This window comes from Pelodiscus sinensis, chromosome 3, assembly GCF_052426305.1.
Source record: "Pelodiscus sinensis isolate ZL-2025 chromosome 3, ASM5242630v1, whole genome shotgun sequence".
In the NCBI taxonomy this organism is placed as follows: domain Eukaryota; kingdom Metazoa; phylum Chordata; order Testudines; family Trionychidae; genus Pelodiscus; species Pelodiscus sinensis.
The window spans coordinates 181,259,545-181,282,024 of record NC_143054.1 but is presented as its reverse complement, the minus strand read 5'-3'; the positions used below and the strand labels follow the sequence as shown (position 1 = coordinate 181,282,024).

Below are 22,480 nucleotides of genomic sequence, written 5' to 3'. Positions count from 1 at the left end.
ATAGAAAATATAACAGCCAATGATAAAAGGGAGGGGAGAGGGGAAATAATTGAATAGCACATTATATCACCAGAAAATAAAGAAGAATGTGTTATGGTACATCTATATAGCAGGTCAAAAGTCGAATTAAGATATGCAACTTCAGCTACATCAACTGCGTAGCTGAAGTCAAAATAGCTTTATTTGCTTTTTGGCACTGTCTACATAGCAGGAAGTCGAAGGAAGAGCACTCTTCCTTTACCTTTCCTTACTCTTCATGAAATGAAGGTTATAGGAGTCGGGGTAAACAGTCCTGCATCTCAACATTATTTTGAAATAATGGCTTTCTGTGTAGACGTGTCTTTGTTATTTCAAAATAACAACAGTTATTCCGAAATCACGCTGTTGTGTACCCTTACTGAGCTGTGGCAAAAGTACTTCAAAATCCCAGAAATTGCCAAAACCAGGAGTGGAGAAGATTAAAAATGCCAATTAAAAGAATAAATAGAAATTCACAGTGTGCAAACTGGTTATAGTTGAGGTCCAAGACAGAAAAAAATGACAAACAACACACTTCATAGTCAATAGTCTTGTTAGACTCTGCCTATTTCAGTCACCAGCCTGAAGAGGAAAATACCCAACATACACTGCACTGGAAAGGGAACATACTCTGAGAGGTGGTATAAGTAGAGGCAGTTTCCCTCACTGCAGTGACATTGTCTGGTCTTAGGATGTTGTAGGGAAGGAGAGATGATGAAAATCACTGGATACAGGCAGTCCCCGGGTTACGTACAAGATAGGGACTGTAGGTTTGTTCTTAAGTTGAATTTGTATGTAAGTCGGAATTGGTACATATTGTAGGGGAAACACTAGCCAAACATTTCTCCAGAGCTCAGTTTTATTCTCCCACACTTCACTTCCCTCAGTCCTTTATTCTCAAGCTGAGGTGTCTGCTGAGAAAAGCTGCTCCACATCTCCCTGGTCTGCTGGGTGGGGGGGGGGGGGGGGGCGCTAGCTTCGCGTCTCCCTGGTCTGCTGGGGGGAAGCAGCTAGTATGGGGTTGCCTAACCCCATTTGTAAGTAGGGATCCGATGTAAGTCGGATCCATGTAACCCGGGGACTGCCTGTATATGACATTTTGTGAGCACCATGATAACATTACTTTTACTGTACAGTACTAGGATGTTTGGAGATTTGCAAAACATGTGTCCAAATGGATAGTGTGACTCCATCAGAGATTGCCAGTAAAAGTCATCAATTAGTGACAGCTGTAGTGGATTTTGGAACATGCACCGTTGGTGGGAATTGGTATGAGAATACAAATCCCATATCACATATAGGATAATAAAACCTACCGACTATGAGTCCAGTACACTTCTGTAGAGCTTAGCATGGGAGCAGAAATCAGTTTTATTATGGAAACTCATTCTTGTACTTAAGTTTGCAACTGAACTATCGCCACACCATAATCCCTGACTAGACTTATGTCATAGTAAACATAATTCCCACTCTCTTCATTAAAGGCTTGATCCAATTAAGTCAATGGGGGTCTTTCCACTGAATTTTATGGAAACTGTATCAGGTCCACAAAGATTCCATGTCTCACAAATTATACAGATGACATTGCACATAAAGCTAGTAAAACTACAATACTTGTAACAACCCTCCATTAACCAGAAATGATAGCACTTACAAGTCATGGACACATGAATGTATATAACTGTCACAAAACCAAATGCTAGCTAATGCACATTTGTAATACTACAACTTCAATATGTAGACACACATTATCTTCTCAAAATTTCAGAGGTTTGCAGTCAGAAATTGCTGATTTTAACCCCCCTTTTTAACAAACTAAATAATGAAAAGAAAATTGGGAAAAAAGCTTAACACAACAGCTTAACCCATTTTTTGTCTGAAAATTGCAACTCATTTGCATATCTGCAGTAAAATTTAAACTTGTATAAAAGGCAGTGTCTTTATTTTAATGAAACAATCTTAAGTGTAAGGTATTGGTATTAAGAAGTTAAGAAATAGTCTCATTAGAATGTGTCTTTGTAGTGTTAAGAAATATTTTCTGTAATATTTGCTACAGTAAAAATCAAAGAAATTAAATATGAACAAAACTATTCAAATATGTATTTAAAAACAAGACAGACAAGAAACGCCAGGAATTGAAAGGTGTAACAACTACAAATAGGGCCAAGTTAAAAAAAGACTTAGCCATTTAAACATGTTAAAATGGCCAAGTTAAACATGACACAGTTAAGGTTAACTTAGTTCTGCTGACATATATAAATACACACATATGAGGGGGGAGCTAAGTTAACCCCAACAATGTCTTGTTTACCTTGGCCATTTTAGTCACTAACCCATTGAAGGTTGGCTCTATTTGTAGACATCACACCTTTCTGCACATTCTTAACTTTTGGCATCCTAGTATATATTAAATGTTGTAATCAAAAATCACTTTTTGTTTAGAAAAATAATAATTAGTAAGAATGGAATCACAATTCCTTACCTATGGAGAATAGTAAAAATTGGGTGTAGAAGTAAAAATACACCTTGATCTCCAAAGAACATCGGAATTCTCAGCTGCATGAGTACAATCAAACATCTAATTAATTACCACACTTTCTTAAAGATGATTGGGCCGATTGGGGAACTGGTAATATATTTCACTGCCTGTATGTCATTCTCAAAGCCTGCAAGGCTGATGATGACTAAAAATTGCTGCCTTTTTATGGTGGCTTAGCACCGGTGATGTGAATGAATGCTAGGATGGGTTGAAATTTTTCTTTCAAAAGCATTTTTGATGGAGAATTGGAATTTTATCTGAACATGTTTTTTTTTCATGAAATGTTTCTTCTTTCTGCTGAAAAAAATCAACTTTTTGGTCTAAAAATTAAATGCCTGAAAAACAAAATATTAAGGTTCAAATGTTCTGACAAAGTGACTTCTGGGAACTGCAGTTCAGTTTCCTCAGATCCCCATTCTCCTTTATAGGCCAGGCTACCCAGTTAAACTGCAACATTTATGGTGCACCAAGGCCAGTGACTGCTATAATGCAACTGTCTCCCTGCACTCTCAGGAGAATCATGTGCATCACAGAAGATGAAATCTGACCACTGAGCCTGGCCTATGGAGGAGAATGGAAGCATAAGGCACATGATTACAATTCCCATAAGACACAATATCAGCATTCCTGAATGGAAATATATCTGTTTTTGAAATATTTTGAATTTTCACACCAAAAAAAAATCATACTCTTCTATGGAAACTTTGATTTTCTTCATTTTTGTTAAAAATTTCCAGAAGAAATTCCCCTATTTCTGGCTAGTACATGAGCAACATCTACTCAGTAGAAAACAGAATGGAGATTATTGACTTACTGAAACCTGAGTTTTATCTACTCTGTGGATAAATTACTGTCTTCTATTTTCTGGGCTGTCTATTTGACACCTTTTCCAACCACTGCATTCATTAACAACACTACTCATTTTTCAAAAATAGAAATAATTTTAGAAAAAAATACTTAACCACTGCAGGATTAATTTAGCCACTTGAAGCTGAAATAACATTTATGAAGCATGTTGTTCACATACAATGCAGTTATCAGACTCCAGAACCCTCACAAAGCCTGAGGTTCTTAAAGCATTCTAGATGGTTTAGAAAAATCTTACATTAAAATGAACAGAAGGTATGTGCCTAAATCCCTATAACTGCTTAGAAGACCTCAGCCTATTTTTACCTACACGCACAATATGCAGTGGCCGATACTGAAACGAATTGGTCTATGTGCCAGTCTTGTAGATCAATACACCTACAGTGAGAAAATGGTCCTGACTGGCATGCAGAGTGGTTTGTTTTACAAATTGATTCATGTAGCAGCATTAACAGTAGTGGATTTATACCAACAATGCTGAACAGAATAGAATAAGTGGTTTTCTAAGTTCTGCAGCATAAAAAATAATAGAGCCCCACATGGATACAAAATTATCTGTAGATGAGGATATCCATGGATATAAATTTATATCCATGGTTATAAATTGGTATTCATGGAGCTGCAGGGTTATACCAGGAACCACAGCAGTGAAAGCAGCAGTCTGTTATGCTGCTACTTCCAGGAGCCAGTGCTCTGCACCAGCAGCTCCTCCAGCAGAGCAGTACTATCCCTGCCCTTCCCACTGCACTAGTGCCATCAGGGACAGCTGCAAATGAGCCTCCTGCCACCTCAATGGAGGTACTGCCATGTTAGAGGAGCTGGCGGTACAAAGTGCTAGCTCCTGGGAGAGAAGGCCCAACAGTCTGCTGCTTTCACCTCTGCAGTTCCTGGTAGCACCCTACAGCTCCATGGATACCGATTAATATCCATGGATATCCCCATCTAAGGATATACATTTCACTTTCATGCTGGGCTCTGTAAATGAATCTTTCTCCCTGTGTCTATGTTTTATCTATATATTCCTAAGTTGAGGGGGGATATTTTTGTGCTCTGAACACTTGCCTTGTTGTTCAGATGGGTTCCTGGCCTATATCCTAAAATGCTTTTGCTTCTTCTGGATGTTTCCATTTTTAACTTGAGTGCTCTTCTTTTCGTTTTCGGTATCCTCATCCTATACATTGGGTAAGTGAAAAAGAACTGAAATTATAACATTTGCACATGTTGACAAGTTTTTTGCTTATACAGAACTATGTACAAAATGAGAAAATAAACATAAAGGGCCATTAAAACAGCACCATTTCACATGCTACATGCAGGGTTGCCTAATAGCTGGAGTGTGAAGCAATAGCTATAATTAAGTTTGCCTGAAAGTCTTCATTTCAAGGGCCCTTTTTATTTATAACTTAAATCAAACATTCATCTTCTGAGCTGAAATATTTCAACTCTTATTCTTGTCTTAACATCATCAAAAATAGCTCACCCATAGTTGAGAATGAAGAGAATAGGGAAAACACACACACACAATGCCACTTGTGAGTATTGTGGTTTCCCAAACCCATTCCAAAAAAACATTCTACCATCTCACTTTACACCACACCATTATGAGATAGATCACACGAGGAGCAAGGAGAAAACTGGCACTGGCTGAACAAGGAGACTGAAACTAGGAATGGGTGGGTGACGGAAGGTAGGGAAGAAACTATGAGGAGGAGGAGGGGAAACTGGGAAGGTGAGCCTGGAAGAATAGACAGGATTGGCTGAGCAAGGAGACCGGGAGGAGAATCCTGATTAATTGAGATTTGGACTCAGTGGATAAGGAGAACAAGACTAAAACACAAAGCCAGAGAAAGGAAGAGAATGGACAGGGACAGGTTGGAAGGACAGAGCAGAAAGGGTTAAGCTGTACCTACTAAACATGCTCCCTTTCAGAGTCTGGAGTGCAAACCAAAATTCATTAGTCTCACCTTTACGCAGATGCCAGCAAATATCTGTGAAACCCACTGGGAAAGTGTGGTTCTCTTCCCCCTCTATAGGGGCATGTCTACACAGAAGGGCTAAAGCCAAAATAAGCTACACAACGGCTATGTCTAGACTACAAGCCTCTTTCAAAAGAGAGCGTCTAGACTACAACCACTTCTTTCAACAAAGTGATCCGCTTTTTCGAAAGAGAACACCCAGGTAGTCTGGATGCTCTCTTTCGAAAAAGCCCTGTTTTCATTCAAGAATGCCTTTTTTCGAAAGAGCACTTTTGGAAAAAGGCATTCTTCCTCGTAAAATGAGGTTTACTGCAGTCAAAAATACTGCTGCATTCTTTCTATTTAATTTCAAAAGAACGTGGCAGCAGTCTAGAGGCAGGTGAAGTTTTTTCGGAAAAAGGTCCTTTTTTTCAAAAAACCCCATGTAGTCTAGACACACCCAACTTGAGCTATGTCAATTGCATCGCTTGAGTAAAAATAGCTTATTTCGGCTTTTGGCACTGTCTACCTAGCAGGAAGTACGAGTTAGAGCACTCTTCCTCCAACTTCCCTTACGCATAATAAAATGAGGGTAACAGGAGTCAGAAAAAGAAGTCCTTCAGCTCAACATTATTTTTACATTATGTTGAAATAACTTCTTGTAGTGTAGACATGGAATGTTATTTTGGAATAATGTCAGTTATTCTGAAATAATGCTGCTGTGTGGACATAGGCTAGTAGTCTATGGTAGTAGTAACAACCCACTATTGCTGTCAGCTACTTTATAAGATGAAATTGCAGAGGTCTGCACAGTGTCTAAAGGTTCCAGCCCTGCTGATGAAACAGGTAGATGTCAGTATATTACCATACAATAGAATTACTATTTTGTTTTCAGGTTTTTTTAAGCCTTAGGAAACCACATGCAAAATAATTATGAGGCAGCAGTCCTACAGACAATAGCTTCCTTTACCACATATCCCTGATTCCTCCCCTGAGCAGGTCCATCTGGTGCACTGAATGAGGCAGAGGTCCTGTGGAAAAATAATTATATGTGATAATGTAATTAAAAACTGTATCATAACGTATGTGCCTAAGTGGATGGAATTAAGGTTGGGCAGTAGGGTTGCCAAGTTTGGTTGGATGTATTCCTGGAGGTTTCATCATATGACATAATATTTAATTAAAGATTAATCTTTAATTCTTGGAGACTCCGGGACAATCCTGTAGGGCTGGCAACTTTATTGGGCAGACAACCTTGACTGTGGCATTTCCTATCTTTGAATGCTTGAATTTGCATCCTTAATAACATTATTTAAACATTTGTCTGTAACATTATCTATACACAACATATACATATATGTATTAATTCACACGCGCTATTTGAATCTCTCTCTCTCTCTCTCTCTCTGTGTCTCACATACACTCACACCACTTGAATTGTGGAGAATGTATTTCCAAATCTAATAGTTCATCCACAAAGAGCAAGAGTAATGAATCTTTGTAAATTCTGTCAGATAATTATGATCCAAAGACTTTTCCTCTATGAAATAAAACACAGCTATAGAGGTTTTAAACCAATCAAACTTATTTGCCAGATTACTTAAGATATTCAAGTAGATTATGAAAATCAAAGAACAGTGATATGTTCTGTTTACAAGCACCCAGTGGAGGAAAAGTAGTAGATACCAAATTAAAAAAAAAATCCATTGTTCACTAGCTATAGCATGTATATATGGGTACATCTACACTTGCTCCCTAGTTCAAACTAGGGATGCAAATGTAGGCAACGGAAATTACTAATGAAGTGGGGATTTAAATATCCTGCAATTCATTAGCATGAGCTCGTCGGCGCGTTACGCCGCTGAGCAGCTGTTTCGAAAATGAAAGTGCGCGCTGGTACGTGTTAGTTCAAACCAAACCAAAAAATTAGGAGTAACGTTAGTTCAAACCAAGGGGTTTGGTTCGAACGAATGCATCCTGGTGCACACTTTTCACTTTCGAAACAACTGTTGAGTGGAGTAACACACCGGTGAGATCATGCTAATGAAGCACACGATATTTAAATCCCTGCTTCATTAGCAATTTCAGTAGACGTACCCTATGTGATTATCATATGTAGGGTTCCTAGTTTTATGCTGGTTTGTATGTATTGAAAATGGGTACAGCTCTTTATAATTCAACACAGTTGATCATAATAAGATCAGAGCACATGAGCTACACATCACTAACCTGAACCAGAGGTGTTTTGTCAGATTAAGTGTTTTAGCAAACCAGGTGTCCACAAGAACAATTTTCATATCAGTTATATCTTGACACCTGTTTGGAAATGAAAATATAGACGTTTATCTGGAGCACTTATCCAACACACAGATAATATATAACATTGATATTGACTAATCATTAAAAGAATCTTTAGGAATGCTGTAAAATAGCTGGCATAGAATTATCTTCTCTATTTAGCTAGATCTGCTCAGAGGAAAAAACTATAGCGCGCTCATTATATTTCCCAGATGTCTTCCATATTACAATTGAAACAGCATATAGAAGGGAAGCAGGGATCCAGGTGCTATTTTAAATGCACTGCATTTTTGTCCTGCCATTCCATTGCTATATTTAGGTAGATCAGAGATTGGCTTTTCCCCCACTTTCTAAAGAAAGTCTAATTAGATGATAATGCCCTTCTTGTCAAAACTTCTTGCTTAGTTAAGCCTGTGGTAATACAGGTCATTGCAATTTGTTAAAGATTTATTCAGCTATTACCATTGCTGTTTATTCAAATGGACATTATTTTCCAAAGGAACTAAGGCCATCCTTTCTGCAAACAAATGTAGCAAACCTGTCAAGCTCTCAAATGGTTAAGCTGAGCATTTCACTTAGAAAGGCTGACAAATTTTCCTCACTTCAAAATATCATTAACACCAATAACACATTTGCCCAAGCCTATTTCTAAGTTGTAAAAAAAGATTGCTACAGATTAAGACCCTTGATATAATGCTATAAGCTCCTAACAATGGTATCTTTTATAGTGAAGAGCAACTGCAGACACAAATTGCCCCCTTTCCTGCACCTTTTTCAGAAAAATCAATATTAAAGTAGTAGCTGCTTTAACTCTCCCATAGACTATATAAGAAAAAACCACAGCCATGCTTAGGACAGTTTAGGTCAATAAAGAATCAATACTGTGGCTGAATCTGTAGAAAGATAAAAGACTTAGAAGTTGCTACACTGTGCCCTATTGTTTCTATTTTGAAAAGAAGCTGAAGTACCTCACTTTTTTTAAAAGTACCAATGAATTTAGTGTTTGTGGAAAGTGGAGCTCAGTGAAGGCTGTATACTACTGCAATATCTGAAGTGTAGGAGTCTGATCTAGTTCGCCTGTGTCGCCCATTTAGTTTCAGGGGAGTCTCAGGAGCACAAGGAATGCAGCTATGGGACCCAAATATACTGGAAGCCCAAATCTTTCAGTAGAGCCTGATCAAGCCCAACTCATCCATTAGCTATGGGGAGACTATCCATAAAAAGGTGGAAGTGAAAGAGGTGCTTATCATGATGTCTAGTTATACTTTTCCATTAATAAGCAAAGAGAGCTGATGTAAAACAGCAAGGTGCTCTGAAGTATTTGGCATTTGCCAAATACTTAAGTACTATTTTTGCCTTGACTCAAGTTTATCCATCATATTTCACATTGTGACTTTACCAGATTTTCACCCAAGAGAAAAAACCCCCAAAGACAAGTAAATATCTTTACATGCACATATTTATACACACACACACACACACACACTCACTTGTCCGGCTCAGTTACTGTCCATCTTCATATCAAGCAAGTGTGCCATATACTAAGCTTCTTTTACAAGCCCTAGAACCATATACCTGTCTGAATAGTAACTGAAAATGAAAAAAAGATATTGTTTTATGTGCACTGGAGGGTTTAGATTAAAAACAATTTATGAGTCCAAATCGTCCAAATTCTTTACCTGAAGGTATACTTTGTTATCCTACAAAGGGCAGCATCTAATGCTTCTTAGCTCATAGCAATAGTTTTTTCAGAAATCTAGATGCAGCTGGTTCAACTCTTTAAAAAACTAGCAAAGTAAACAGGTAGCTATGGAAAAGATCTCAAAGATTTTAAATGTATTTGTCTGAGGAAAACAATTGCTGCATTTTATAAATGCTAGCTCTGCAAAGGTAAGTAATGGTCCTATACTGCTCTCTTTTCTAATTATGATTGGAATAAAAACAATGTGTGTTTTCAAGTCTATATGACTGAAATGTTCATACCTGTATGAATCCCTAGTACATAGTGATTCAAATAGGATGGTTTATATAAATAACCAGATGAAATAAAGTGTTATATTAATATTTAAATATCATGTAATGATATTTTTCTAACAAATACATGATTGGTAGATATCACTGCAATGATTATTATTATAATAGAGTTGTAGTGAGGCAGGTTGGCCTCCCTCTGACACGGAAGGGGAAGAGCTCCCTAAGACACCCTGGTGGGCACGACCAGAGTAATCCAGTCCCACTCCCAGGAAGCAAAAGAGTGGGGACCAGAAGTATGAAGGCTGGAGCTAAGAGGTTGGGGCCCAGCTGCTGATGGACTCAGACACTTTTCCTAAGCTCCCAAGATGGGAAGTTGGCATGCCCCTCCAGGAAGAGGAATACTGGCCAGGAACAATGATGATCCCAGACCCAGAGCTGATGGAAACCCTGCCAAAGCCTTCACTTCCTCAAGATCTGAAGGAGCTGGTACCAAGGGGGAATTGGGAAGATGGAAGTAAACTGAGTCAGTGGGTTGTGGTCAGATCCTCACTGACAGGGACACTGACAGGGCCCTGGGCTGGGGTGCAGTGGAGCAGGTGGGCCTGTTCCTCCTCTTCCCACCATCCCAAACTGTGGGCAGCAGTCTTCCCCTATTTTTGGAAACCCAACAGTTGCTGAGCCTTACCCTAAGCCTGAGCATCCCAAACGGTTTGCTGCCCCACCCTGAAGGGCCTGAGAATCTTAACTATTACTCAACTGACTTGTTATTTGGCCTGAGCATAGGCCCAAGTATCTGACCTGGTACCACCTCACCTTGACCTAGGCCCAAGGTGCACTAACTGCCCGTGCGGCCTAAGCACAGACTCGTGTGCTTGAACTGGTTTTTGCCTTGCCCTGAAGCAGGGTCTGGACTTGACTACTAACCTGTTCTACTTGCTTATACTAAGGCAAGTTGGCCTCACTGTGGCCCTAGATAGGATTACGTCTTCGACCCAATCCAGTACAGGGGTCATCATGACCAAGTGGAAACAAAAACAAGGGTTAGCAGGTCACAACTATCTTGCCACTATTCCCTTGTTATTAAATGAGAGAGAGGTTTCAAGGGGAGTGACAAATTAATTCATGGTATGGAAAAGGTATAATCATTGAGAACTGAACAAGGCTACTCCTTACTCAACTCCTAATACTGTTGTGTTAGAAAAATGTACATAATGGGCGGAGGAAATAAGCACTGAGGAGGAGGTACATCTATATGAAGTGATTCTAAGAAAAGTTATCATATCCTCCTACCCGTGTTTGCTAGATCAACACCAATGTAGGGAAAATTTAGTATTAACAAAGATAAATAACTCCCTTACATTAAAGAAACACTCTCCCCTGGCAAAGCCTTCATCATAGTAACCACTCCCCAATGGCTCAATTTCCAGTTGAAATTTTTCAGCTGGTTCTGACTTAGTTATGGACTAGGACAATAGATCGATTGGTCTGCTATTTCCTGGTCCTCGTACTTAAACTAACGGAGGCCAGTAGAAACAAATGGGGACCAATGGAATAAATCTAAGAAAGTCTAATGGCATATCCATTAGTTTTCTCCCATCCTCATGCATCTTCTTACCTGATGCCTCATGCTTAGCTCTTCCTTCCTGACTCTTACTTTCCTTCATGAAGACTGAAATCAAAAAACTTCACTCAGCAGATTCTATCAGCCCACACCAGGTTTGCTCTTCCTCATACTGGGAAGACTGCAGGCTTGGAAGACAGCAGCAAATTTAGCAGAGATTGTCAGAATTGTAGCCATCAGGACTTCAGCCAAAGCAATTTGTTGTTGGAGTTGAAAAAGGAGGCTCTTTACACAAACTTTCTCCAATATACAAAAATGTGGGGGTCATTTTTTCATTCAATATTTGGGCTGGGCATAGGGAAGTTATTTTCCTACATCTGTTACGGCATCAGGGCATTCAAGCAAAACTCTTTAATCCATCTAAGGTAGTGAATTCACATACAGAAAGATGCAATATAATCACCTCCTTTAGTTACCAGGTTCTTATTCAGGCATAATGGTCTTGATCTGGCTCCATGACTGACAAAAGTTCCATTGCTTTCAATGAGACATGCGAAATGTAGTTATCTTTCAATTTGGTTTGCACCAAAATCCCCCTGCCAAACAAGAAAATTTGGGCATTAAAAATGTCTCAGCAACTAACATCCTGTGCAAACATAAAGGATGTTATTTTTTTTCTGACTGGGTCTCCTGAAATTTCTTTATTCAATTAACAAGAGGTTTCCTATGCCAGGTGACTAGACCATGTCCTGAAGCATAGTCACCTGTCTTCATTCGCTAGGCAGTGTTTGGGGATATGCTAGAATTCTGTTCCCTAATATAGTCTCATAGAGAAGAATAATTTGAGGCTTATTGGATTATTGTGAAAGTGGAACACAGACAGGAATCTTTTCACCGACCACTCCAGGGGGTATTTAGTGGGACTTTTCAATCTATTCACGATCTGTTATTCCCAGCCCCCAAAAGTTTCCACATTACAGCAGAATATCTGGGGACTCCATATGTTGTGGGAAAACAGAAGAACCACAATGAGCTGAAAAAAAGAATGCATTCAATTCAAACATGGGATAAAACAGTACCCAAGGAGAGCTTGTTTCATTTTCTCTACCTGGAACCCTGGGACAAGGCAGCCATCTCAGCCTCATTCAAGTGTGACATTTCTTTTGAATATGACAGTGGTGGTGACCTTGTCATTAACTGATGCTGCTAGCAACATTTCAGCTTTCATAATACAGTTAATTTTCAAGCCACTGGTTACTGAACCCCCATTATAATTTCACTATAATTAAACCACATTTAAAAAGAAACATACAAAAAACAATAGAAAAACGATCAGATACAAACCCAGGTTTGATTTAAATTCACTAATGCAAGGGGGTTTCAAGTTAAGACTAAGTTATCCCTAATTGCCTCCTATGGTGCCTAGCACTCAGGGATATATATGAGAGTTCTTTTTGTTCTATAACTCCCGCAAAGCTGTAGGGGCATAAAGAGGAATTTTTCAGCCTTAACATTATGGGTCAGGCACCAAATACTCTGCTGTAGGTGAGCTGACCTCAGCACAGCTAAAAAAGGGGGAGTCAAACAATTTTATGCCACATTTGCTTCACATATCTCCACACCCAATCCAGGAGCAAAGCAAAGTTGCTTGATCCAAACACAACTTAGATCAGCCTCAACGGTGCTCTAAGTTGTCCTGGCTAGCTTCCCAATGACTTCTTCCTTTTGTGGGTGGTGTACAGCTGGCAAAGGTAGTTATAGGACACGGGAGGTTACTCTATGCTAAAGTAACACTAGCTAGATATGCAAGCCACCTCTTGACCGGGTTATCATTGTTTGGGCAGCACAAAAAAAGGCAAACTAGTGAGATCAGGATCTGGCCCCAAATTTTCAAATGGTGTACCTGGGAAAAATATATGTGGCTCCACAGTACATTTGTCATTTTGCATCCAATCGGACTAAATATGTATATAATTATCACCCTCTTTGTAATCACAAATTCATATCCGTATGCACATGCGACTGGTTACAATGTTCGTGGGGTAATCCATTGTGCCTTTGTTTGACAATTTGACTATGCTAACCTAAACCCTAGGGCTGTGTTACAGACTGTAGCTATTGGGCCACACTGCCTTGGGATGGGATGTATTCATTACATGACAGAGTAAGAAGCAGTATATGATCAAGAGGAGGGGGGAGAGAGGGATGGAGGACAAGGGAAAAGAATTGGTGAAAGGGACAGAACACAGAGGAACAAGTGAATGTGAAGAGTGACAGAGAATGTGCATGAGAGTCAAATAAGCAGGATTAGAGGAAAAGGAAATGGAACGAGAAAAGCAAAGAATAAAATGAGAGGGCAGGAAAGAAAGAAGAGAACTTCTGAAGCCAGGAGATACCAACCACCTACAAGGAATTTAAAACAATACAACTTGGATTAGATCCAGAGATTCAGCTCCACTGAAGTCAACAGTTTGAAGTCAATGGAATGGTGATAGTTTACATGAGCTAATGGGCGCCTTCTATCCCTTTCCTCTCAGTTTCTTCTTTTTTGAGCCAAATCCAGGGGTATTTAGTCAGTTTTCACCCATCCCTCTCAGGAACACTCCTGTTAAATCCCACAAAAGATTGCCTGAGTGAAAACTGAGTAAGCACCTCAGGATTTGGACATCTGAAAGTTGAGAATTGCCATAAGTATCTAAGGGTATGTCTACACTACCCCGCTAGTTCGAACTAGCGGGGTAATGTATGCATACCGCACTTGCTAATGAAGCCCGGGATTTGAATTTCCCGGGCTTCATTAGCATAAGCGGGGAGCCGCCATTTTTAAATCCCCGCTGCTTCGAACCCCGTGTAGCGCGGCTACACGGGGCTCGAACTAGGTAGTTCGGACTAGGGTGCCTATTCCAAACTACCGGTACTCCTCGTGAAATGAGGAGTACCGGTAGTTCGGAATAGGCACCCTAGTCCGAACTACCTAGTTCGAGCCCCGTGTAGCCGCGCTACACGGGGTTCGAAGCAGCGGGGATTTAAAAATGGCGGCTCCCCGCTTATGCTAATGAAGCCCGGGAAATTCAAATCCCGGGCTTCATTAGCAAGTGCGGTATGCATACATTACCCCGCTAGTTCGAACTAGCGGGGTAGTGTAGACATACCCTAGCATACTTCACAAGCAGTTTCACTCATGAATCTGTACTAGTTCCAACCCTACCCATCACCTTAAAAAAGGTCTGCCAATTTGTAAAACAAAGATGTAATTATAGAGTGGGGGTGCACATGCTGCATTTCAGCCCAAAGCAAATGCTTGTGGGACAGTAAATAACGGGCACCACCAACACCTCCCCCCACTGCCAACCCAGAATCTGTACTGGAATATCAACAGATCTTTAACAACTGTGCTATTAGCAGACATTGCTTTAACTGCAGACATGAAAAGACATAAATCAAAGAACATGGGGGTGGGATTCAATTTAGAAGTAGATGTGAGACTTTCAATTAACACATTTCTGTGAGATTTGAGGAAAATATTCAAGAATACTATTTATTTAGCCTGCAGCTAACGTCCATTACTGAGAATTACTCTTAATTAGTGTTGTGTGAGGTGGGGAATACCCACTGATATCATGATCAGTTCCCCTACCACAAGAATTACCAAGGTTTCTGTGCCTCTAGCATTTCCAGGCTGGTTAAAAAAAATAACTAGATGATGAAAGTATTATTTTAAACAAGATAATCTAATTGGGAAAACATAGAAATATTTGTTTTTCTCTTCCTTTTTAATCTTGGGTCCAGAGCATTGTCCAGGAGTTCCTACCTAAAAACACTGTCCACTAAATAGCCTGAGAAAAGGGATTACCAAAGAGTAAAGGACACCTTAACAAAAGATACTCTCACATGAGCATACCTACTCCACCCCTTCTCTTAAAACAGCTCTGATTTAGGGGCCAGATTCAACAACCTTTGAAATACATTGAAAGACTTCATTTCACTAAAAAGGGACTAGGCCCCTCATGACATTCCTTGGCCTCTGATGATGAATGTCTGATGCCCTTTGGATGGCATAAATGCATCTCCTTCAATTAGAAGGGTGTCACTGCCAAAGACAGAAAAGTATTCTGTTATAACAGAGGCTGAGCAAGCTGTCATTGGGCAAGAGCGAAAACTAGAGGGGGGGAATTAAATGATCTTTTTAAACCTTCTAAAAAAGGTTTGATTCAGATTCAATCTGAGGTGGAGTCAGTTCTTATTTTCCAAACTGCTAGTGAGACCCATTGAGATATAGTGGGATGAATTCAAAGCAAAACCTCAAAAATCCACTCCCTTCTGAGGAGGGAGTGTTTGAAACATGAATCAGGACCTGCATCTACTTCTGTAGATATCCTCTATGTTTATAATGGTCCAAATCAACACCACAGAGGCAAATCCTCCTGGACCTTTCAAGGAGATCATAGATTTGACTTGATTCAGTCTCTGTTTTGATATCACAGTTTCTGGTTATAGAAAATGCACAGAGTACACATGATTTACCCATGAGTTTGCCAGCAGATTCTGCAAAGATGCCCACAACTTCCATTGATTTCAGTAGGAGCTGAGGGTGCTCAGTATCCAGGAGAACAGATCACTTGTGAGATTAGCACAAACTCGGAGGAATGATTTTAGCAAAAATTTAGTACCAGCTCTTTTGGGAAATGTAAGGTGCAGTAAGACACAGTTAAGAGGAAGGGTTGAGAGCCTTGAGTCTGACAGAATGAAAACAATCAGTGAATTTCTATAGCCCTACTGTGAAGATCCAATAAACATGAACAAAAAAGAAAAAAATCATACCCTCTTAATGGAAAATTTATAGCTATTCTATAGAGAGGCTGGCTAATTAATGCCTCTTATGGTAGTTTAAAAACACCACTTTCTTTTTCTTCTTTTTTTCCCTCTTAAACTTTTAGTGCAAAACCATTGAAGAAAGAACAAGTTATAGTAATAAAAGGTAGCTATATTCCCACAGGGAGAAAGGGAATGGTGGTTTCTGCCTAACCTTAGTGTTCTTGGCAGGGGTACTTGTACAGAAGGTGAAGATCAGAGGGAAAAGAACAGAGTATTTGCTGTTCAGTGTAAAACATACCTGCTTCACATTTGGAAGTGTATTTAGCAAGTTTTATTTATTCTCTTTTTTATAGTCCCGACATCATATTCCTATACAGCCACATCATGGGTTTCAAGGAAAGCACCTAATGACATCAGTGTTTTAAAAACCTTATGAACCATCAACACTGGATATTTCTAAATTTCTCAACAGCATCTTAAACCTTGAAGTTTAGCCCTTGTGATTTTGATGAGTTCTGATGTGTTTACAAACTAGTCCAGTCTGGAAGACCAAAGTTAGGAATATAGTAAAAGGGAGGCAGTGTCTGGATTCAACTGGCAACACCTTCTTTTTTCCATAGCTCTCCAACTGCTTCCTCCTCCAATCCAGCCAGCCTACACCAATTTATGGATTTCGATTGGGATTGCCCTATCCACTCCCACACAGAATAGGAAAATTACTACAGTAACACATTGAGGAAAATGTCTTTTATAAGCCCACCCAGTAAGATTTGCTCTCAATGACATCAATCCAAATCCAGGGTAACGCAACTAGATGTTTCCCAAGAACAGTGGCTCATTATTGTTAAATTCTAATTAGTGAATTGAATCGCTATTCTGAGGCACTTTAATAAGCTGATGCAGTTGTCATTCCCTGTTTAAGAGGGAGTTAGAGCCAGGAAAGAGCTTTCTGGAGTCTGAATTACCTTTCTCACCTGTAGGGATGTGATTATGCCTGCCAGAGTGCCCTAGAGAAGGCATGCTCACTGCAGCTGTCAGAGCCTGCAGTGTTCTGGAGAGCAACACCGTAGCATTCCCCAAAACTACAGTACCCTTCCTGAACTGGAATAGCCATTCAGCAAGACAACACAAAGCTGTATGTTTTGTACCACAAGAGGATGTCACTATTGTCTGCATTCCAGGCTAGCAGAAAACTCTTTTCCAAGACAAAATAATTAAATAACTAAAAGAAACACACCACAATTAGTCTATGCCAAAGTAATAAGGACTCACAGTTACTGCACCCAGTCACACCACACCCATCATTTTCCTAAAAGGTTCTTCTGTGCCTGAGATTCATAGAACACCAGTCAGCAAAAGGAAAACAGGTAGCCTCACTTTAAGAAATTTATGTTCCTACAATAAGAACAAGCTATTGCCAGTTTAATGCTATCTCCAGGGTTCGAAGATGTGACATCACACAGATCTAAGGCTCGCCCACAGATTTTACTGGTAACATACTTTGGTTACTAATTTGTATGTTGCATGTATGTGAATAAAACCTGTAACCAGAAGCCTCCTTGCACTTTCATTCCTTTGCAGGAATTCAACAGGCCATAAACAGTTTTTATTTTAGAATTAAAACCTGTATTCATTTTAAGCTGCAAAGAATTAAATGAATATGTCACCATCAGAGCTTATTACATGGCTAGAAAAAGATTTGCAAAATCTGAACAGTGCACAGGCCAAGTAGGAGGAGTTGAAGGACAGTTTGTATTCTAATTTCAAACTGCAGGGCTCCTTGGTGTATTGTATAGGATTTCCTGTAATTTACAAGAAAAATAAGCAGTCTACAGGAAAATGTTTGCGACACTGTACATGTGCATTAATTACACAGCAGGATAAAATGATTTCTTTGTGATAAAAAAGGGATGTGATCTACAGGAAAACTATTACATTGATCCGGGAGAACAAACATTCTTCTGCCATTACAAAGAACCATTGGGTTCATGGAAATAAAGCCAGAAAATATCTTCTCACACTTTATCTTCCCACAATCTGTGACTGAAACACATCTTAACATGCCAAACTCCAAGGATATCCTGGAACAAGACACTCCAGTGTCCATACAAGTATACTGTCCTACAGGGCTTTTCACTGACTAGAGTTATCTTCCAGCAAGACAGGTGGAATTATAAGACCTCACTTCTGCAGTTAAGACATGTGATATCTCCTCCAGCATCACAAAATAATACAATTGAGTTTTCACTGTAATCAGATACCTATGTCTCTTTTTTTGCTTGCCACTGAATTTCCAGGAAAGTAAGACTTCTGGTTAAGACAGACTGGCATGGCATAGAGATGCAACGCTGCTTCTTTTTTGGAATAGGATGAGGGATTACTATTCCAATGTGTAACCAGTGGCTGTGCTTATGCCCTGGCATGGGAACAATTAATGTTAATACATGCTTAAAAAATGTGCAGACCTTGAGCTTCACAAGACTCTCATGTTACATAAAGATCTTGCCCACCTTGAGGGCAGAACTGTATTAGCCACAGCTCTGTTTAGTCACAGGTTCTGCCACTGAACAGGGAATTTCCCCTTGAAAGAAGTGTATTAGACCGTAATGTCTAGGTAGACAGATGGGTGAAGTACAGATGCTCTGCAGGGAAGAATGACCACAGCATTGCTTGGCTGGTGCAGTTCTCAAAAACAAAATAAAACAAAAGTTTGTCCTTCCTGGAGAGAGGGATGGACCGTGTTGGGATCACTTGCTGGCCCATCCACAAATGGTCTGTATGCTTTCAGTGGTGTCACATTCAGCAGACCCTAACAGCTCTTGCACAACACCTGCCAGCAGATGTTTCTCTTTTTCAGTAGGAGAGGAAGATACATCACTGTCCTCAGAGGATTGTTTCTCACTGGAACGTTAAAGCAAAGCTGAGGGAGCAGACTTGCCTCTGGCTGCAGTGACAGAAGAAGCTCTTGTCCCATTGTCACAAGGGATAGCAAAGGAAGGTCAAGAGAGAGGCCTGGTCTACACAACAAAATTCTACCATGTCTGAGCATGGTTATTAGCTGCCATGTTATATGACAGTCTGGTGGTGGTGCGTAGTGATCAGTAAGGCCAGGAGAAAACATGTTCAGCATCATGTCATCTAATACTATTGCTGATAAATGGATAAACAGTACATTTTCTAGTGAGGAGCAAGCCAAATAGTGTCCCAGGAAGCAAGCCATCCAAATGTTCTTACAGTTCCTATAACCTGGCCAGTATTGCTCTCTGGGGAGTCCATGCTTGAACATGGTTATTGCTAAAAGCACTCACTGGCTGAACTAGCATTGAGGAGATGATAGAGATATAAGACAGGACCTAACTCAATGTAAAGCATCACCTGTTCAGTTTTTCATCTGATGAGAATGTAGAACCCTTGTTTAAATGCTCGATGCTCCAATGGTCTCCTTAATTTAATGAAACTTTAATAAAAGTTAATCTCCCCCTTTCGGATCAATCCTTTTCTTCTTGTATTCTGAAAGCCCGTTATTTGAGGAGTCATTCTGTAATCCCCTCTAAGGTGTTCTTCCTGCCTCGGTAACGAAGGGAAAAGAAAAACACTCACTGAAAATTTCTAGAGAAAATGGAGTTTAATTTCTTGGAGGTGTTTTGTTGACAAGAAAATGGGAAGCATGTGTCCCTGCTTCCCTTATTGTACTTCCAAGTAATGAAAGTATTTAAGGAGGTACAATTATGGACTTGGCAAGCACCTGGGGTTCTTGGAACTGCTTTTTTTCACACTGAATAAACACTGTAGTTAATCTGTTTATGTTGCACTGTACTGGAGAACTGTCTATAACAAAAGATTACAACCACATCTTCAGTTTTTTTTCTCTCTCTCTCCTTTTCTCTCATGTTAATGTTGCATTAATAATTTGTTGAAATGATTTGATTCTTCTCTTCCCCCCGTCTCTCTTTTTGCCAGATAGTGTTAATTAAAAACTGTTTTTCAGTGGGTTGACAGAAACCTAGGGTTTGCCTTGCTGGAGCAGACTAGCAATCCATCCTACTTTGCACAGTGGCCAGTAATAGAGATTTCAGAGGAAGACGCAAGAAACTCTGCAATGGATAATTACAAAATAAGTTTTGATAGGAGAATAGCTACCTAACTAACACCAGGAATGTGGTGATTGGCTTATGCCTTAAGCATGAATGTTTAATAGCCCTTAGTTTTTTTAAAAAAAGATATAATAAACCTGTTTCAATACCTATATCTCATTAGCCCTAGAAACTGCCAATCATCTTTATCCTACTAAGCTCTCAACATTAATTACCTCTTGTAGCAGGGAGTTCCACATGACATTTTTGCAAATTATAAAAAAAGTATAAATTCTGGAAGTTGAAAGTTGAGATCCCGACGTTCTTTTTATGTGCAACAGACATCCCCAAACTAAGGGTTGTGCCCCTGTAGGAGAGTGTGGAAGACTGAGGTGCAGAGGGGTCCAGAAGGAGTGCCTTCATTCACCATGCCGTGCCACCAGCTTTGCCCCTCCTCGCTGTGGCACCATGGCCGGGGCTCCACTTGTGGCACTTGCTCTGGACTCAGCCTTCTTACCCTGTCTGCATCCCCTTTCCCAGAGCCATGGCACAGCACAATCAATGCAGAGCCTGCAGGCACTACCTCCCTACTGTTCCCATTGGTCATAATTCCTGGCCCATGGGAGCTGTGGGAACAGAGCCTGCAGATGTGGGCAGTGTGAGGACAGAGCTTCCTGGTGCTTCAGTGACGTGGCACCAAATGTGAGGGTTGAGAGGCAGGGGTAAGAACGGCAACATGTTGACCCTCTTCCATCTTCCTTCCAGGATGGGCTGGGTTGGAACACAGGGGCTTTAATGGCCGCAACCTAGGTGCACATTAACCTGTGGCCCTGGCTGCAGTCCCTAAAGCCCTTTCTTAATCCATCCCTGACTGTTCCCACACTGGTTTGCCAATATCTTAGGTGACTCTGAAGGGGACCATTCTGTGCCCACTCAATTCAAGGACTGTCCTCTGGAATTGCAGGTGAAGCATGAAAGGACATATGAATCATTAGTCCATCTGACATGGAAATATCTTGTCATGCTGGCTACATCAATGCCATGTTAATGTCTGGCCTCACTTTCAGGTGACCATATAAATGAGAAGCAGGCAGCTTTATCTCCTGCAAATATAAATAAACTTGTTTGTCTGAGCAATTTGCTGAACAAGAAGTAGGACTGAGTAAAGTTGGAGGTTCTGTGTTGTTTTATTTTTGCTGCAGTTATTTTTTGTACTTAATTCTACATTTGTAAGTTCAACTTTCATGGTACAGAAATTGCATTACAATATTTATAATGGAAGAACTGAAAATACTATTTCTTTTGTTTTTTCATAGTGCAAATATGTGTAATAAAAATAAATATATAGTGTTACAATTTTAATCAATATATAGCAAAATGTAGAAAATATCCAAAAATATTTAAATAAATTGTATTCTATTATTTAGCACTTTAATCACAATTAATTTATACTCATTCACAGCCCTGTATTCAAGATAAACCTATGGTCTCAGCTGAGGGACTGTCAACAACAACTTGGATTCAGGGGAAACAATTAGCAAAAGTACCTCAAAATATTCTACTCTGCCAATATTGACACTCCTAATGGTGTCACTTCTAATGCCTGAATAGATTTTACCTTGGCATCTTTAAACAAGCACAACAAGTTGGTCAATGGATTCAATTTTGAATGAAAATTATTGCATAATGCATCACTGGTCTTGATATTAAAAGAGAATGTTAGAGGATTTTGAAACTTTAATAGAGAATTTTTCTTTGAAGTACTGATCCTGTTGTCCTTTCTCAGGCCAAAATCCCATGATTTGAGTCTGAGTAAGGCGTTTAAGATTGGGCTCAATAGGTAATACATTTTCTGACTTCAATAGGCATTGACTGACTTCAATAGGCATTGTATTAAGCCTGGTCTTTGAAAAATAATAATAATACAAGAAGGCAGAAACTGTGTTTCTATAAGGTTAGAGAAAAGTGTGTGCTTAAAACATTGCAGAAATTGTTTTAAGAACAATTCATCGATGTGAAAATATGAACCCTATAATGCTGCCAAGGTCAGGAAAAGCTGTGATAATTTAGCATGTAAGTGCTAGTCATACAACACAATGCAACATTATTTAATTTTATAACACATTCATACAGCTATCTGACAATAGATGGGGATGTTAAAGCTACATGTGGGTTGAGGTCAAGGCTATGTAGTTTAATGTTAAAACAAAGAAGCTAGCAGTATTCCATGTTAGAGTTCTAGCTTTTTATCTGACCAAAGTTATTCTTCCCTTCTTTGTTTTAGTCAGTTCATGTCTTAAGCAAGACCACAGTGAAAACTTTATGCGGCATATGAGCTAAGAAGAGTAAATACAATGGAAAAGTGGAAGAAAAACAAAGT

The 22,480-nt window shown here is 39.6% G+C and overlaps 1 long non-coding RNA gene across 2 annotated transcripts; it reads right to left on the bottom strand.

The window, feature by feature from the left end:
* Nucleotides 1-1,006: 1,006 nt before the first annotated feature.
* Nucleotides 1,007-11,804, bottom strand: LOC102457531 (uncharacterized). Of its 2 annotated transcripts, XR_012902998.2 has the most exons (6): nucleotides 11,676-11,804; nucleotides 11,267-11,320; nucleotides 9,168-9,267; nucleotides 7,609-7,695; nucleotides 6,350-6,410; nucleotides 1,007-4,595 (listed from the first exon to the last, which is right to left on the bottom strand). It is a non-coding gene; the product is annotated as an uncharacterized LOC102457531 (long non-coding RNA). The 2 variants fall into 2 exon arrangements; XR_012902997.2 differs by having other exon boundaries at nucleotides 11,267-11,804.
* Between the last annotated feature and the right edge of the window lie 10,676 nt (nucleotides 11,805-22,480).